Source organism: Chiloscyllium punctatum, chromosome 5 (assembly GCF_047496795.1).
Source record: "Chiloscyllium punctatum isolate Juve2018m chromosome 5, sChiPun1.3, whole genome shotgun sequence".
NCBI lineage: Eukaryota > Metazoa > Chordata > Chondrichthyes > Orectolobiformes > Hemiscylliidae > Chiloscyllium > Chiloscyllium punctatum.
In genome coordinates, this window is record NC_092743.1 from 100,624,307 (window position 1) to 100,642,397 (window position 18,091).

Consider the following 18,091-nt stretch of genomic DNA (forward strand, 5'->3'; position numbering starts at 1 on the left):
CAACCACAGAATGCCTGTCACCTACTGAAACAAGGGTGATGCACGTATGTGTCCTTTCTGTCCACAAAGAACAGGGCCCTGTGTATCAAACATGTGGCCTCTAGTGTGCGCAAGTACCATAAGGCCCAATGACAATCTTAAACTGATTGATGGTATAATTCTTAACCTACATGGGATAAGTTAGCAAATGTTGTCAATTTTTGAATCACAACTAATGTTGAATAATGTATTTTGAATTTTGCAAATGTGGGCTTGTTGGATATGGTCAGTACTTTGCAAGTTGCAAACAGCCAAGGTGGCATACTGTTTGATACAATCCACCAGTCTTTGGGTCATAAGAACTACATATCAGTCATCACGTTGACACTCGCCATATACCATATTACTCAGCTATGTGATAAGCAGAAAGACATTGACAAAACCAAAAGAATTTCAGATGCTGTAAATCAGAAACAAAAACAGAAGTTGCTGAAAAAGCTCAGCAGGTCTGGCAACATCTGTGAAGAGAAATCAGAGTTAACATTTTGGGTCTGGTGACCCTTCCATAGAACAGTTCTGAGTAAGGGTTGCTGGACCTGAAACTTTAACTCTGATTTCTCTTCAGAGATGCTAAGCTTTTCCAGCAATTTCTGTTTTTGATTGAGGAAAGCTTTGAGGCATGACGACCCTTATCAGCAACCTTGTGTATAGGGTCTGAGCCATTTGATCACCACTGATGGTGAAATAGGGTGTTTCAAAACTATCCTGCTGGAAAACAGCAATTCCGACCAGATAATTTCTTGATGTACATTACACAAACTCATGAAAACGCCTAAAGCCACTACTTCTGTGGTTTTGAAAAGAACCTATTCTGTTTAAGCTTATGTGGAAGCACAAGATAGCTCATAAATCTGAGCAAGAGTTAAAGCTAACTGTTTCACACTGCTTTCATGCAGCAGCAGTATGAGGGGTGATAGGCACCTACAGGATGCTGTGAAAAGGTTTTTTTTTGCCTATCACACAAATGATTAATGAGATATAATGAATGCTGGTGTTCTGCTTGATATATGGACCATACGTTCCAAAGATGGGCTGATCATATCCAGCAGCAAGTTCATTCAACTGATTGCAACAGGCGAAGTCTTTTCCATGCCAAAACAATGCATGCTTGCAAAACTCAAAACACCATCTGTAATATTAGGTGTGATTCTGTGACTGACATGATTTTCAAAATAATGCTGAGTGTGATAAGAATTGCGCTGACAAACAAATTAAAATTGCCAGTTGGGCTTACACAGTGGCATGCTTATGCGTACTGCAGGCTACATGTGCTTGTGCACAGGACCATGTTTTTTTGCAGATCAGAAAGAACACATAGATGCATTGTGCCTGCTTAGACTTAAAATAGGTGACAGCCATTCCCTGGTTCATTCCTCAGGGTAATGTCTTCACCAATCAGAGTCAACCTACCTAGTTTAAATCTTAAGTAAAGCTTGGAAGTTAACTATTAATCATCATCCAACAAGTGTATTCTCCATGGCAATGTCTCTACCAATCAAAGCCCACTTGTCAATCAAGCAGCACTCACTTTCAGTACTGTATAGAAATTTTGCTCCTTTTCACATTGATATTTTGAAAACATTTGGATGAGTGTGAGACTAAAAGCTTTGACAAATTGCATCTGTTTTCAGCAATGGCAATAGATTTTTAATATATTGTTATAGATCACATTCTCTACTTAACCTCACACTGCTGATGTAAAGGAGACAGAGACATTAGAGAAAATGGGCAGGGTGTAACAAACACTTATAAGGATGAAACCAGATCTGTTGTGCCGAGACAAGAGATGGTTAAGAGACGTCCCAATAGCAATGACTGAAAAATATGAAATAATTTTTTCAGGTGAATAAAGAAAGGATGCTTGCAATTGTGGAAAAGCCAAAAACAGGAGATCATCAATATAAGGTAACCACTAATTAATCCAAAGTGAAATTCAAGATAATCTTTTTTCCATCTAGTGTTATGGACCAAGCCAGACTACTCAAAACATTCTTAAGAAGGCAGCCCCAGACCGTAACTTTACAATTTGATTTGGTAAGTGTACAGTGAACATTACTCAGTGTAAGTTAGCTATGTTGACTGCTAGATTTTAAAAAAGGCAAATATTTATTCACAAAATTATATAATGAAATACAAAGAACAGAATAAAGAACCCCTACAGAACTTGGCCTATCCTACGAGACTTAATTATGCTGTTCCGAATATATACAGCAGCCCCAATAAGCAAACTCCCTTTAAAGCCCAGTATAAATGCTTACAAGTTGAAGCTGAAGGGCAGAAAGAGAAAATGAGAGAGTGTCCATGTAGCTCCCTATTGAACTTCTCACCAGTTCTGGACTGAACTAAAACAGTTCAGCTTGAGAGCTAACCAATTCCCTTTCATTATACAGGTCACTTCTAAAACATGACCACTTTGGCTTGAAGTCTCATCTGTTTACACATAAACAAATGGCCTCTCAAAATCCTTTTCATCCCTGTACCAAACCAAACTGATCAGAGCCTGGCCCAGTTTATTACCCCTCTGAAAAAAATAAAGGACAGAGTCTCCTTGAGCTAAGGAACAGGTTTTAGAAAAAAAAAGGGACTAGCTTTGTGACACTAGAGAGATGAGAATTTGGCACCACAAGGAATTGCTGAAGCAAATAAAACACTTAATTGTATGAGATAAGTATTTCAGGGAGTAAGGAATAGATAGATATTTTAATGGGGGGGGTGTAGATGGACAGGAACTGGGCGGAGAAATCATACAACTAGCCAAGAGGAAAGGGGAAACGTACATAACATTCAGGCAGCTAAGAACAGAACGGGCCCTGGAGGACTATCGTGAAAGTAGGTCCAGTCTTAAACGAGGAATCAAGAGGCTAAAGGCGGTCATGAAGTAGCTTTAGTGAGCAGAATTAAGGAGAATTCCAAAGCCTTTTATTCTTGTGTAAGAAGCAAGCCGGTAACTAGAGAAAGGACTGGTCCAGTAAAAGATAAGGAAGGAAGGCTGTGTGTCGAACCTGAGAAAATGGGTGAGATTCTGAATAATTACTTTGCATCAGTGTTCACTGAGGAGAGACTCATGATGAATGTTGAGATTAGAGATAGAAGTTTGATTACTCTGGATCACGTTGACATAAGTAGGGAAAATGTGTTGGATAGGCAAGAGGTTATTAAAGTGGAAAATCCCCAAGACTGGATGGGATCTATCCCAGGTTGCTGAGGGAGGCGAGAGAGGAAATAGCTGGGGCCCTGACAGATATCTTTGTAGCATCCTTAAACACAGGTGAGGTGCCAGAGGACTGGAGGGTTGCTCATGTTGTCCCCCTGTCCAAGGAGGGTAGTAGGGATATTCCGGGTAACTACACACCAGTAAGCCTGAAGTCAGTGGTGGGAAAGTTGCTGGAGAAGGTACTGAGGGATAAAATGTATTTATATTTGGAAAAGAATGGGTTTATCAGTGATAGGCAACATGGTTTTGTGCAGGGGGAGATTGTGCTTTACCAACTTAATAGAGTTCTTTGAGGAGGTGACCAAGTTGATATATGAAGGAAGGGCTGTAGTTGTCATATACATGGACTTTAGTAAGTCTTTTGATAAGGTTCCCCATGGTAAACTAATGGAGAAAGTGAACTCACATGGTGTGCAGGGTGTTCTAGCTTTGTGGATAAAGAACTGGTTGAACAACAGGAGACAGAGAGTAGTTGAAAGGAGTTTCTCAAAATGGAGAAAGGTGACCAATGTGGTGTTCCACAGGGATCAGTGCTGGGTCCACTGTTGTTTGTGATATACATAAATGATCTGGAAGAGGGCACTGTTGGTATGATCAGTAAGTTTGCAGATGACACAAAGCTTGGCGGAGTAGCAGAAAGCATAGGGGACTGTCAAAGACTACAGGAGAATACATACAGACTGCAGAGTTGGGCGGAGAAGTGGCAGATGGAGTTCAATCCAGGCAAATGTGAGGTGATGCATTTTGGGAAGTCTAATTCTAGAGCGAATTATACAGTAAATGGAAGAGCCTTGACAAAGGTTGATGAGCAGAGAGATCTGGGAGTTCAGGTCCATTGTACCCTGACGATTGCTGCACAGGTGGATAGAGTGATCAAGAAGGCATATTGGATGGAGTATTGAGTATTAGAGCTGGCAGGTCATGTTAAAATTGTACAAGACATTGGTTCAGTCACATTTAGAATATTGTGTACAGTTCTGTCGCCACATTACCAAAAGGATATAGACGGTTTGGAGATGATGCAGAGAAGGTTTACGAGAATGTTGCCTTGGATGGAAGGTGCTATGAAGAGAGGTTGAGTAGGTTAAGATTGTTTTCATGAGAAAAAGGAGATTGAGGGGGGACCGTATTGAGGTCTACAAAATCATTAAGGGTATAGACAGGTTAGATAGAGATAAGCTTTTTCCCAGGGTTAAAGATTCAATAAAGACAGGTCATGCTTTCAAGGTGAGAGGTGAAAAGTTTAAGGGGGATACACACGGCAAGTACTTTACACAGAGGGTAGTAGATGCCTAGAACGCATTACCAGCAGAGGTAGTAGAGGCAGGTACAGTAGATTCATTGAAGATGCATCTGGACAGATACATGAGTAGATGGGAAGCAGACAGATACAGATGGTTAGGAATTGGGCGACAGATTTAGACAGTGGATTTGGATCGGCTCAGGCTTGAAGGGCTGAAGGGCCTGTTCCTGGGCTGTAAATTTTCTTTGTTCTTTTTCTTTGTTCTATCAATAAATAGTGAGAAAGACGATATTTAAGTGATTAATATTGGCCGGTTTACCAGGAAATAGTTCTCTGCTCTTCTTAGAAGAGAAGTACCATGGGATATTTTTATCCATTCTGAGGCTAAGCAGTTCTTCAGCTGAACATCTTGCCCTTGAAAAATAGTATCTCCAACAACGCTTTTTCAGCATTGAGGTTCTCAGTGCAGTGTCAGCCTGGATTTTGGTGCTGAAGCCTCTGGTGGGGGATTTTAACCCAGTTTTCTGCCTTTTCCCAATTGGACATGTTACCTACAAGTCTCAGTCGATACAAAGTGGTGCTAAACTAGGCATTTTTGATAATGTTTTCTCCCCCATATCCTCATCCACCTCCCCATAAAAATCAGAGATTTGAGGGGCTCCTAATACTTGACTGAATTTTTAGATAACTGTAATCATGTGAGGAGCACAGTTTCTAGATTCCTTGAGAGTTATACACTATGGTCAGCAATAAGTGCTAGGAATGAGCATTAAATGGAAACAAGGACACAAATCTGGCTTTGAAACCAGTACAGACTGCCAGGTTATAGAAGATACAGCTTTTCTTTCTGTTGACATTAAGAGCCTTTTAAAACATATTGTTTAAATATTCTTAACCCAGTTCCCAATGTTGTGACTTCACAATGCAAAATGGTTCACAATTTGGTACATTTTGCCTTTAATTTGCATCAACTGGGCATTTTCACTTGCAGACACAAAAAGGATAATTGGTTGGGGAAATGTAGTGTGCGTAATAGGTGGGTCAATTCTGACAAGGTTGGTAAAGATAGATCAAAATGCTCTTTCTGAAACCGTAACCTTTCTGTTGGGGGAAGGAGAGGAGGAATAGGAATAGATGTGGTGGTTAAAGATTAGGGCAACAGTTTACCAATTTATAAATAGATAAAAATGCAGTCTAACAAAACTACCATCTGCCTAGCCAACTGGTGCATCCAACAGAGGTAATGTTCCTATCAAGTCATCTGGATTGTTTAATAGAAGGCAAACTGCCATTTAGTTTAATACAAAACAGGAAGATTGGCAGAGATTTTGGAAAAATGAATTGGTCTTATAAGAATATACTGCAGTCTGTTTTATGTAAATTCATTATCAAAGGCGTCCACAAACAATGACTAACCTAAACATTATTGGAACATTAAAATATTATAGAAAATTGCTTCTGCTTTTACAAAGGATTTTTGATCAAAATATATTATTATAGTAGAGTGGAATAGAATATTTCATGATCTGGTAACATGTACAGGGGCTCTTCATCCCAGCTACAGACTAAAGATGTTAGTATTGTTGAGTGAGCCTTATTATAGCAAAAATAGATTTTTCCCATCCAGTCAATCACACATGACAATGTATCGAAATTCTCAGACTAGTCATAGTACCAAAGATACACAATGATATTTGTCAATGACAGATATGCCTCTGAGGGGAACAAGAGTAAAAAAATATATAAATGTACAAAGTCTGGAAGACGTTTTTTTAAGACTGAGATCAGAATTGTTTAGAAAGAGCAAAAATCATTATAAGCCGATGACAGGAAAGGTACCATTTTGTAGTGTCAACTTGCTTCTTGACCAGTCTTACCACGTAGCATCAACATTGTTGACTTAATGGGAAAGGGTCTTCAGTTTATAGGACTTTTATCTTTTAAGTTACACCCAGTTTTACTGCAGGGCAGATTCTATTGAACCACAAACAAAGTAACCATGTGCATACAGCTATTTAGAAGATGCAATTATAGTCACTCCTCTTTTGTTGCCATTCTGTCAAAAGTCATCATGCCACAACTGGCTAACTCAGATCTTCTACCAACAACGCAAGTGTGGGTATATTTCACTCATTGGCTGCGGAGGATAAGAAGACAACTTTGCTGAATTGTTCCCAAACATTTATGAATTGACAAGCAATCTCCAAAATACTGCTGGAAGCAATTCAGAGGAAGAAACTGGGATGTTAAAAAATGTACATTCATTACATGTTTTTCATTCTTCAGCACTGTAGGTTATTCATGGAAGTACTTTGGCAAAGTAAGGAATTTTTTTTTTGATTGCCAGTCAAGGAGGTTCCATGGTCCTTCAATGCTATTTCTACTAAATTACTGACAATCCAAATATATTCTTATTCCAGTATTAGCTGACATTGTAAAGTGTTCTGTCTCTTCAAGCTTTGTCTCACTTTAACTCAAATCAGCCATCATCAGCCCTGTTCTGAAGAAACTAACACATAATACTACCCCTCTTGCAAACTCTTGTCCCATCACCAACCTCCCTTTCCTCTCTAAAGTTTTTGGTTGTGTCATCACCTCCCAACTTTAGATCCACTTTTCTTAGAACTCCATGTTCGAATTTGTTTTGCTCCTGCCACAGTAGTGGTACAACATTTAGCAAAGTCGTAAATCACAATCTTAATGTCTAAGTTAAAGGTAAACTATTCCTTCTCATCCTCTGAACCTATCTGCAGCCTTGGACCATACCATTCTTCCCCCAACATCTCTGAAATGGGGAGGGGTGAGTCCGCAGTGAAATTTCAAAGCAAGAATGGATATTTTTAAAATTGAGGTGATGTTTAACCAGGCCTCATGAGCATGTGGATGATGGTGGATAAGCATTGGTTTTGATTGAGGATACAGCCAGCAGAATTTTAGATAACCTCAAGTTTGGGAAAGAGTGCAAATATGGAAGTGATAAAGGCAGGAAATGACGGTTTGAGCAGTTGATGAGCTGAGAAAGGAATAGAGATGAGAAAATATATGGAGATAGAAATAGGTGGAGTTAATGATGGCACACACATGTATCATGGGTCTAACTCATACCAAACGTATCACCGAGGTTAAGAATTGGATTTGACAGTTGTTCTGCCACTCACTTGGGATCTGAATGGAATCATTTGTAAGGGAATAATTTGTAGCAGGAACCAAAAACCATGGTTTCTGTCTTCCCAATACTAAATTGGATGTAATTGTTGCTTTCACAGTTAGTTTAATTGAGTAAAATACAAAAAGAATTCTAAAAATATGCTGTGACTGGACAGCTATTTGAGAGTGTGTACCTGCATCAATATGGACATATCTATTAGCAAAATAAAATGTGCATACTGACAAATGCACACAAAGGCACTGAATGTGTGATATTATTTTTGTGCATTTACTTTATACGACATTTCAATTCATAACTGCAAATGCATATGTGAACTATAATATAGAATAAACATGGTATAATTCTTGCTTATTTAAAATATTCAATTGAAAACAAGGAGACTGCACTGTTTTGTGGTTGGTTCTAGTGAATGAAGACTTTTTTTGTTAGTATCTATCTGGATAAACTGCTTTAAAAATTCTGGTTATTAACCTTATAGTTTTTGAAAATGGTGTCTCTTTGTTGATTCTTTCAAACCCTTTCTGATTGTAAAGGCTTGCATCTCCTCTTGGTCTTCTCTGCTTCAAGGAGATGAGACTCAGTCACTCTAAAGCTTTTATTTTCTTCCTAAAGTATTGTGACTAGAATTGGACACAATGTCCCAGCTGCCAGTCTGCATGCTTATTATATACGATTAACAAACCTTCCTGGTTTTTGTACTCGATATGTCTCTATTTATAATGTGCAGAATCGAATATATTCTTAAACATTTCGTTAATTCGTCCTGCCATCTTCAAAGATCTTTCAGTTTTTGCGTCCTTATTATGATGCTACAATTCAGTTTGTAATGGATTATTGACCATTTCTTTATTCCAACACACATTCCTCCACCTCCACATGCTGTCTGTTGATTTTTGGTCATATAACCTGAAAGAAAATCAGGAAATTCATCTCAAATATTTGTCTTCTGACCCACCAACGTTGATATAACACAGGGTTACTAGGAAAGGGTTTAAGCGAGCAGTTAACGAAAGGCAGCATTAATTGCCAGCATCAACTCCAAGGGCTGAATGGTCACCTTCTGTGCTGCAAGCACTATATTACTCCATCTTCAAAGGACTTTACATAAGAAATCAGATCCATAATCCGGTCTCTTTATTGCAGTAAGCAACTGTGCATTCTCACAGAATTAAAGAATCACACAGAATACCTGGTTCATCATATCTCTGCTGATTCACTGTATGAGACAGCACACTTTAGGAAGGAAGTGAATGCTTTGGGTACAGAAAGGGTGCAAAAGAGATTAATGAGAAGGGCTCCAGAAATGTCGAATTACAGGACGAAACTAGAGAAACTGGGACTACTCTCCAAACAGGACAAAAGACCTAGAAGAGATGCAAGCATTTAAAATCAGGAAGGGTTTAGAGAGAATAAAAAAAGGAGACTGTTTCCAGTGGCTGCATGTTGATAAACAGAGAACTCAGATTTAAAGTGATTCGCAAAAAACATGAGGCAACATGAGGGAAAGTCTTTCTAACACCAGAAGCAGTTAGGATTTGGAATGCATGAGCTGACAGGCTGACAATAATTGACAGAGAAAAGAGATCTCAGTAAATAGGGGGAAAATAAGTGGGGCAATGGGACTAACTGGTTTGCTTTTTGAAACAGATAATGTCAGCTTCATCAGCTGAATATCGTGCTCCTGTGCTGCACTAATCACTGGTTTTATATTGACTGAATAGCAAATTTTCCATCCATACCAAGCCCATTGCTTATTAAATGTGTGGAATATAATGCAACATAATTAACTTTTAAATGAGAGGCATACATTGGGGAGTAATTAAATGGATCTGACCAAAAAGTTCCCTTTAACTGTCCATCGAGACATCCCATATGTTGGTATTTACAGATTCATTCCAGGATCAACACCCTGATTGTCTGCAATCATCTTGACTCCTCCCTATTCATTCATTTTTAGGTCACAGATATTTCATTAATAATTTTTTATTAAAAATTCTTTCTTTTTGTGTTATGACTGAAATTCATGTGTATCGGAAGAGATAACATACCTTCTCATGGTGTGTCATTTTCACAACTTCTTGAGGAAACTGGATTGAAACTGAGGAGCAGACAGTGTTACCAGCTCTAACAAGTGATACGAGGCACCCTGGATGATGTTAGCCAAGTGATACGAACCATATTCAAAACTCTTCACAAAAGGACCATGCCCACTCTATTCACCAATACACAACCAGTTCCAGGAGTAGTGATGAGCCCCCTTTATCAAACTTCAATAATTAAAAAGGCAATTACCTTGAAAGAGGAAATTAAATCACTTTTTACATTGAAACATTGTATAAAAGCAGTAGCAGCTTTCCCAAGCTATATTTTTCTTCTGGATTAACACAGGAGTTTGGAAACGCTGATGCTCCATTTTGTTTGTGTAATGCAGTTGAGTGTCTCCAACAACAACCTGCACCTGCATAGCATCTTTCACATTGTAAAATAGTTCAAGGCTCATCCGAGAAGTGTACGGGTTTATTTGGAAGCACTAGCTTTTGAAGCACTGCTTCTTCATCAGGTTGACAATCACCTGATGAAGAAGCAATGCTTCGAAAGCTATTGCTTCTAAATAAACCAGTTGGACTGTAACCTGATGTTGTGTGATTTCTAATTTTATTCATCCCAGTCTAACACCGGCTCCTCCAAATTAGAGAAGTGCTAGCAGACAAAATTTAACATCAAGCCATTTGTGGAGCTTTTAGGATGGGTGACCAAAAATTTGTTCAATTAGATAGCTTTTCCAAAGCATCTAAAAGCACCACCGGTAGATAGATAAAGAGCCAGCGAGGTTTTGGATGGGAATTCCAGAATTAAGAGCTTGGAAAATGATGGCACAGCCACTGGTGGTAAGACAGTGGGAAAACACAGATGTCTGAAAGGATTGTGGAATTACAAGAGCTACAATGATAGGTAAAGGTAAGCCCATGGAGGGATTTGAAACAAGAATGAACATTTGAACATTTTAAATTGGAAGCATTGTCCAGGATCCAATGTAGATCAGCAAGACAGGGGTGATAGTTGACTGGGATTTGGTGCAAGTTAGCGTATGAGAGGCAAATTAACAACAAACTGGTGTGTGTGCATCCTGGCTTTGACAGGGTACTGTTTGAGCTGTGGATGTTGTCTGGCATTCATTTGATTTACCATGCAGGCTTTGATAGCACAAATACTCTCACAATGGGAATAGCCTATGGAATCTCGATTGCAAATAGGCTGGTTTAAAAGTATTAGCTCCATTCTAAGTGTCACAATGAGACCAGCTTGAATTGCTGTAAAGGAGACAATTTAACCTTTAAAAGTAGTTAATTAGTTTAAAAATAAACAGAAATCTGACCACATTACCAACTGGATAACTTTTACAAAGTGCTCTTTTCTCCCAAATCTTAGGAGGCAATACTGCCATCTAGTGACTAAGAAAGACAGATTTTAGTTTGTTTGTGGCAGTTCCTTCAAAGTAAAGACAAGTATGTGCTATGACCTCTCTCATAACAGACTTAGTAGACTCCTCAGTTATACAGAATCTATCCTTCTCCACAAACCACCCAGTTTCTTAATGTTCTTGAAGCGTAGTTTACTGTAAGTGTGGTTGAGAAGCTTCACTCTTGTCCAAGACTCTTTTGTGCTGAAACTGAGAAAGCAATTTACACACAAACATACAGCAGATAATTTGAAATATTGTTTCAAATATTGCTTTTCATATTTGTACCTCAAATCCTTCAGTGACATATTGCATTCTGCTGACCGTCTTTTGCACTTCAGATTAAAGGCCAAAATCTCACAATGTGCAGAGATCTAAAAGCCATTGTTAGTATTAGCCCTTTCGGAGCTAATTAGAGTGACATTCAATCCGTTTTAAGTCACAAATCATTTCAATACTCAGCATTGACCAGTTTAGATGTTTCCTAATCTTTAGTTAAATTGAGTGCAAATGCTTTATATGAATCACAATGGCATCAAATTTTGTGGCAGGTTGCCTTACTGAATTGAATAGAACGTGAAAGGAATGTTGTATTGTCTAGGATACTGACCAACAAATGGAAGGGTAAAATGAATAAGAACAATGGAACGGAAATTTTAAAAAGATTAAAACTCTCCTACCTGAAGGAATACTAATAATGACATTTGAGTTTTCTGTTTCACCAAACTGAGGGTGGACCAGGAGACTGGCAAAGCCAACCTTCACTACAAACAAATGAATAAAGAGTAGGTCAGTGGGCTGATTGGGATTAGTGGTGCTGGAAGAGCATCACTAATCCAGAATCTGGTTTCCAGCATCTGCAGTCATTGTTTTTACCTCAGTGGGCTGATCGATCCTGCTCCACCATTTAATAAGGTCATGGCTGAACTGATGGTACCCTCAATGCTACATTCTTACCCATATAACCCCTATAACTTCTAACTCCTTTGTGTGTCAAGAATCTATTTACTTCTGTCTTAAAAACATTCAACGACTCTGTCATGACTGTTCTCTGAGGAAGAGAATTCCAAAAAAATTCAGGACCCTCTAAATTTGTCTATATCGCCATCTGATATTTAAACTGTGTCTCCTCATTCTGAACTCTTCCATAGGAGAAAATACCCATTCTGTCAAGTCCTCTCAGGACGTTATATTTCTCAATAAGACCATCTATTATTCTTCTAAACTCCAATGGATATATGCCCAGCCTATCCAAACTTTCTTCACAGATAATCCTCTAACCCAGGAATCAGTCAAGTCAACATTCTCTGAACTACTTCCCATTCAATTTTATCCTTCCTTAATTAAAGAGATCAAAATTGTACAAGTACTCCCAATGTGGTTGCCTCGGTCTTGAATCACTTATACCCCTTTGCAGGTTCCTTATATCTTCATCAAAGCTTGATTTTCTAACTACCTCTTCACCATCAGAAGTGTAGCCACCATATATTTATTTCATTCATCCAAGTCATTAAAAATACTGTAACTAACTAAAACCCCAGCACTGATCCCTGTGGCACTCTACTAATCACAACTTGCGAAACTGAAAATAACCTATGTCTGCCTACTCTCTGCTTCCTTTTAGCTACCCAATCCTGTACCCACACTGCAGTGTTAATTCTATACCAGGATCTCTTGTTTTGCATGGTAATCTCTGATGTGGCATCTTGTCAAATGTCTTCTATAAATCTAAGGAAAGAGCACTCAACTTGAAGGGCCTTACCAGAATCTAGGGAATTCTGTAAAGTTAAAGGTAATGGATCTACAATTTCAATAGATTCCAGTTTTTCTGACAATGCTCATCAGGACTTGAGGACTTGTCAACGTATTTCTGATAATTTTCTTAATATCCTTTCCCTGGTCAATGCACTTGTTTGAAGTGCACAGTTGCTCAGTGGTTAGCACTGCTGCCTCACAGTGCCAGGGACCCAGCTTTGATTCCTGCCTCAGGCGACTGTCTGTGTGGAGTTTGCACGTTATCCCTGTATCTGTGTGGGTTTCCTCCAGGTACTCTGGTTTCCTCGCACAATCCAAAGATGTCCAGGTCAGGTGAATTGGCCATGCTAATTTGCCTGTAGTGTTAAGTGCATAAGTCAGGGGTAAGTATAGGGTAGGGTGGGTTATTCTTCAGAGGGTTGGTATGATCTTGTTGGTCCAAATGGCCTGTGCCCATACTGTAGGGAATCTATCTAAAAACAAAAGTGCCTCCCTTACTTTCAGCTTCTGATTCTGGGATGTTACTTGCATCCTCCTTAGTCAAAATCCACAACACAGATGTTGCAAGGGACATTTGTACCAAGCCATCAAAAACACCCAGTATGGAACTATATTGAATGATTAGTGCCAGTGCTGTACTTATTAAAAGCAGCTGCTGCAATGCAAGGATGAAGATATTGATGGAGTCGATGAAGGAGAATTGTGCCATTTGAAGCCAACACATGGACCATCGTTAGAGTACTCTTTGGGGCACTAGTGGGGTAGTGGCAGTGTCCCTACCTCTGAGTCAGGAGAACTGGGCTCAAGGCCTACTTGTCTCATAAATGTGTTGTAACACATTTGAAAAGATTAATTAAAAATATTGATGGTGCTCTGGGATGAAAAGACCCAGTTCAAGTCATACTTGGTCCAGAAGTGTGTCCTAACATGTCGAAATGGGCTGATTTAAAGATATCCATAAGGCTGTCGCATTTCTGCCATTAGGTGGCAGTAGTGCACTTTGTGGTGTTATGACACAAGGGACATCCAGTGGCAAGAGTTAAGCGAATGGGGTTCATTCAATGAGTGCTTCAAAATGGGTAAATCCACAAAACATCCATACCAATTTGATCATAGATTTAAAACTCAGTCTTCAGAATAGGTTTGAACAAGAAACATTTCATTCAAAGGCAAGTCACAAGGAATTAAGGGCTACGGGGTGAATGTGGGTAAGTGGAGTTGAACTGCCCATCAGCCATGATTGAATGGCGGACTGGACTCGATGGGCCAAATGGCCTTACTTCCACTCCTATATTTTATGGTCTTATGGTCTTAATTCACTCTTACCTCCATCAGGACTGCCTTCAAACCACTAATAGCACGCCATCAATATCCCCAGTTTTTATCACTTTGCCACCAGCAGTGACATCTTCAGTGGCCTGGGCCTTAAGCGTTGGAGATTTCTCCATAAACCTCTCAAGCTCTTTCTCACTTCCTTTAAGGAATGTCTTTCGGCCGTGAAATCCACTAACATGGCTCATGGTCAAGTTTGATCTGACATGAACATAAATGTGAATAAGCAAGAGTAGACTAGTTTTCTGACAATGCTTATGTTATTTCAACATGCTATTTTACCATGTTAAAGGTGCTACATAAATGCAAATTGTTATTGCTGTTCCCCAAAAAGGGACTGAGAAGAGAGATCTTCAGGCAAATCAGCTGAAAAAGAGAATTATAACATCAGCAAAATTGGATTCATTCATTCACATTTTACCAAGTAAAGATTATCCAGCGTGTCTTGTCATACTTCCCTTAGTACATATGGACAGCTTGGGAAATTGGTATGTTAATTATAATGTTAAGATACGCAGGAAAAGGAAATTATTTAATTGAGTACTTTGAGCACTTACAAGGGAAGACTGCTGGGACATTGGATTGGAAGGTAAGAGACTGACATGTGTGATGCTGTCTTTTTTAAATAAACCAGCTATTAAGAAAAGGATTTGTGTCACAATCTGGTGTTGGATCCATTTAACACATGAATCTCAGTGGAATTTTCCTTGTTAGATCTTTGGCAAGAACCTGTGTAGAAACAAAAGAAATTGTCACCTTTATCCATTTGTGCATTTTCCCCAGGAGCTCGACCAATTCCCCATAGGTCAGCTCACATGGAAGTCACAGAAATTTTGTTGAATCGCTGTCACAGAGTCAAAATCCTGAAATATCTTCCTTCCAGCATTGTGGACATATTTATATCCCACGAAGGCAGTGATTCATGATGGGTCCACTCCACCATTTTCTCCAGAGCTTTTAGGGATGGGCAATAAATTCTGGTCAAGCCAGTGATGCCTGCATTCCCTGAATGGATTAAAAAATGCCCTTGTACTGTCATAGAGATCTACCTTTGCTTAAAGAGGAGGTTACTATTCCCTTTAATAAGGATGGAAGGAATCCGAGTGGCCTTACAACACACAAATGGTTAAAGCATTGCCATCCACTTAGTGGCATCTATCTATTTTTTGGACCCTCTTGTAAACTGTGATAGTGTCTCTACCTCAGGAGCAGGGCTCAAGTCCCACCTGCTCCAGAGGTGTTTAGTAACATGTGAGCAGATACACAATCCCAAGTTCCCTTCTCTATAATTATTGCTATAATGTAAATATTGCTAAACATTTTCAGAAAACTTGTCAGCAATTTCTGTTTGTGAATGAATAGGGCCCACTTTGCTTGTAAGAACTTTTCCAAACTAGTCTCAAGGTCTTTCCTGAAAACTTCACTGAATGTTTTCAAATTGATGAGTGAGGGTTATCTTGTTCTGATGGTTACAGTGATTTTGAGCAGTCAATCCAGATCCAACACACATAAATCCATTCATATAAAACACTCATGGTGTAGTGCAAATAGCCACTATATTGTTGCTCTCACTCAAAGAAACCTCGCAGATGGCTGGTGGGAAATTGAAATGCAGTAAGTGCCACCTTTCAGTGTTTGCACTTAGGATGAGGGATGCTTTACTCTGCATTTAACTCACGTTCAGTCAGAAATGTTCAACATTACTGTATAACAAGGTTAAAATGTTTGCTGTTGAAGCTTGCCATTTTAACGAGTGCAAAAGAAATAGAAAATAATTTGTATTTACCATTGCTTAATTGTTGATTCTTTCCTTGCATTGTAACAATTCCACCTCACAGCAGTATTAGAGGACAACATTCTTCAGACAGACTACTTTTAGACTAGTACAGGTCTTCCTACACTTTATTTTCTGCTAGTGCTGTTCTAAAACAGGTAACAGGGATTTCTGTCTTTGGAAAAACTAGTTCATCCTTTAAGATGAATCTTCAAACAAAAACAGAATGGCAACTGCAGAACTCAAAAATAATTTTACTATAGATTACCTGATTAAGGGATTAAATTTTAAACTTTCATAAATTTTAATTCCACTGAAAGAAGTAATTATGATAATGCAGGGGATTGAAGGATTTTCAAAATGGCAACCAAAACTTATGATCATAAATATAAGATCATCACCAATAAATTGAGGAGATAATTGTGTGTCCAGAGAAGGGAGAGAATGCATAACTCTCCACCAAATTGAGTTGATGAGGTGTGTTGCATTGGAACATTTAAGGGGAAAATAGATGAATGCATGAGGGTGAAAGGAATAGAAGGTTATACCCATAAGTTGAGATAAAGGTAATTGGGAGGAGTTTGTTGTAGAGCATAAAGAGTTAGACAAAATGACGTGGCTGGTGTTGTGAACAGAAAAGCTTTTGCTTAATCAAATGGTCTTTCAGTTTAATGTTATTTTCAATTAATTTAAAAATACTTTTTTTGCTTTTACATATTGTTTATAAGCACATTAACTTAGGCTAATACCCAGTTGCATCAACTTGGCTCATCTGATAACATTCCCACTTCTGAGCCAATGACACTGGAGTTCAACGATGTTGGAAAACATTCCAGGGAGGTATTGAAGTAAAGGCTGCTGTCATAAAAATGCAGAAAATAGAAGCAGGAGTAGAGCTTTCAGCCCTTCATGATTATTCCATTGTTCTGTATGGCCATGGTTGATCATCCAACTCAATACTGTGTTCCCAATTTCTCCCCATAGCTTTTGTTCCCTTTTGGCCCAAGAACCAAATCTAACTTTTTCTCGAAAGCTAAATTTAATATTATTATTGAAGCTTGTGAATACTGGGATATCTGCTGAGTGGTGAGCTGTTCCAGGAACAGTGGGCGGTAACGTTGGAGTGGAAATCTTAATGAGAGATGCCATAGACTGTGGTTAGGTCATTATTTAGTGGAGTTTGGTAAGAAATGCAAGAAAATTCAGTGAGAAACTCTCCAAAGTACTCAGCACAATTTGGACGTCACCAGAAAAGCATAAGATTTAGCCCAATGTGAGTCTCTTCAATCAGATACAATTAAGACACACACCAACTGACAAATTTCAATTCAGTGGACATTTCCAACTGATGCAACATAAAGAGAGGGAAATAAAGATAAGATTGAAAGAGATAAAAGAGAAAGAGGGCAATGCAAATAAAATGACTTCAAATTTATTTTCCTTACAGTAATTGGATCTGAAGGAATAGGATTCCACACTTATAAAGTTAATTTTCTGTAATGAGAGGTTGTTTGGTAGTAATTAAGACTTATTATTGCCATTGAAAAGTTGCTTGTACTTGATTGGCCAGTCCTACTTCTTTCAGCCAACATCATGGTAGTAAACTGTCATGCTGCTCCATGTATGTGAATGTTGAATGTCTTCTGTGACATTGACATAAGTAAAGCTTGTGGAAGATCAGGGCAAATCAGCAGCAGCATTCTGAGTTCTTCCTTCAATTGAACAGATGTGGACACATGGTAGTTGCTGTCAAATTTGCTTCATTAAAATAGTGATGCTCACAGCCTTACTATTACTCTCAATGGAAAATTCAAGCCACTATCTTGTGCGAGCGATGTACCAATATTATTACTGTAAAACTGAAAGAACTGCGGATGCTGAAAATCAGAAACAAAAACAGAAATTGCTGGAAAAGCTCAGCAGGTCTGGAAGCACCTGTTGAGAGAAATCAGAGTGCATGTTTCAGGTCCAATGACACTTCCTCAGTTTTGTTTTTGTTGTCGTTGGTTATTATGGTAAAACATTGACACCCATCCCTTATTTACATTCTTAAGAGTTAGAATGGTAAATGGATATCTGTTAAAGTGTCTATTGTTCTTTTTTGT

The 18,091-nt window shown here is 38.7% G+C and overlaps 1 pseudogene; it reads left to right on the plus strand.

The window, feature by feature from the left end:
* Positions 1-15,263: 15,263 nt before the first annotated feature.
* On the plus strand, positions 15,264-15,380 carry LOC140477537 (U6atac minor spliceosomal RNA; annotated as a pseudogene).
* The last annotated feature ends 2,711 nt before the right edge of the window (positions 15,381-18,091 follow it).